This window comes from Corvus kubaryi, unplaced genomic scaffold, assembly GCF_017639235.1.
Source record: "Corvus kubaryi isolate FWS band 111438036 unplaced genomic scaffold, C.kubaryi_AGA036_p1.0 37266, whole genome shotgun sequence".
NCBI classification, from domain to species: Eukaryota; Metazoa; Chordata; class Aves; order Passeriformes; family Corvidae; genus Corvus; species Corvus kubaryi.
The window spans coordinates 6183681-6185766 of NW_024581081.1; positions in this window are offsets into that span (position 1 = coordinate 6183681).

Genomic DNA, 2086 nt, shown 5'->3' on the forward strand with positions numbered 1-2086 from the left:
CAGAGCTCTCCCATTGGACCCCATTCCCTAGTCCTGCCTTTGTACCGCCCCCATGCCCTCAGATCATTGGTTTCTGGCACTTGCTCCACTCCCGTATTTAAACCTGAGCTTTGCACTGTTCTTGCCTTTGCCTCTGGAACCCTCCGCAGTGTAGAAGCAATGAACTGCTCCTGTGGAAATCTATGCAAAGACCCTTCCTGCCTCTTTGCCATTGAGCAGTGTTACTGAAGCTACCCATGCGTTTGTGAGTGTGTGTGTAGCTGGATCCTGCTGAGCAGCTTCGCTTTGGAGACACTTTTTAGAGATCGCTACACCTCACGCTCTGGCACAGAAGCTGCAGAGCCAGTGATAGCAATAGAAAACAGGTAGTCTGAATGTAATAACCTCTAAGTTAGATACTTACATTAGAAATTATTTTCAAAATTTAAAGTGCTTTAAGAGCTTTTGTCACACAGCACCTCACGCCAACATGGTCTGTGAAAAAACCGAATCAGTTAAATGAAAATTCAAAACCCAAACAAGAGCTAACCATATCCCATGGTGAGGGAAGGCAGGTAAGTGCAAAGCAGTAATGAGAAACAGCAGAATCCTCTCTCTGCGAGTACTTTATTCCAGAGTTAAGGCACACAGTTGCCTGTTTCAAACACTGTCAAGCCCACAGATGGAACTTGCCATAAGAACAGCTACCACAGTGGCAACTTGAGAGAAGCACAGAAGGCAGGAATTTGTGACAGGAAGGTGCCGATTCCAGACCTGGCACAGGTGAGATGTGGTTAGCACATCCTAGTTAATGCATCCAGACAAAAAACTCTGGCAAACTGTGGGAGAGGAAGCAAGTGTCCTACCCATATCACTGCTCAAAATCACCCAAAGTTGTGGGACAGGTGGCATCTGTGACCACCAACAACCCTGATGTGCCCCCAGACTCATTTCTGGGACCTTCCACTGGAGGACTGACGCGATCCACAGTGTTACATCAGACAGTGTAGAACTCCTCTCACAGGGAGGTACTGAATCGCTCCAAACCAAGCCTAGAGACACTTCAGAGACAGAGTCAGAGAAGCGGGTATTTGCTTTATTCAGTGCCAGGTGCGTGGGGGATCGCTCCTCCTAACACACACACAGAGCACTCCATACAGCACAGTATGAATATTCATCACATTCCTTGGGATAGGAGTGGTTAATACAAATTACTTCTTGGAAGTCATTAACATCATTAGCCTACGTGCCATGCATGCACTGTTGTTCCAGTTTGGCCGCCACCCCAAGACAACTGTGTACCCTGGTGGTCACACTGAGGAAGGCTCCTCTTCTTCCTCGGGGGTCCTTCTGATGAAGGTTAGTAGTCTTCGTCACCATGCACTTTTCACCTTTCTTTCCAGAGCGCGCGCAGTTCTTCCTTGGCTGATTCAGCGGTTTCTGCGCTCGTTTCAAACAGGTTCTGTTCCTCTTATCTTGACAAGGTGCATCGTGTTTCTCTTACCTTGACACGGCTAAGGCACATCTTGTTTCTAAGGCTTGTGATCAACATTTGCTGACTCTTAACAGTTAACTCGTGCTTACATGAGTTAACTATTGATCAACCCCTCGCCAGTGGGCATTCCCACCTGAACCTAAACATATATGAACCCATTGAACTCTTTGTTTCGTGGACTTCCCCCACCCCCATGGATCAACACTGCAACCATCACTTTGACCAACAAACATCTGGAATTGCAGCAGTGTTGTGATCTTGCTGCTGGAGCTGTGTGTGGTGATATCTTTCCTCTCCACTATGTACTCATATACTTTCTTTCTTTTCCCTGTATATTTTCCTAAGTGGTATCTTTATACTTTCATATTGTTCTATTTCTATAGACAATAACCAAAACAGCTACATACCTCTTTTCCATTGCAACCAAACTGTTCTAAAATAAGATAAATAATCTGATATATATAGATATATCAAAAAAATGGTCATTCAGTGTCCTTTCACTCTAATCAAAAGTTCTGTTAACAAGAACCTCAGTTACTTTGCCTCTGGGGCAGGTTGTAAGACAGCCATCAATCAATACATTTGATTGAAAAACATATGGGACATCAAAAG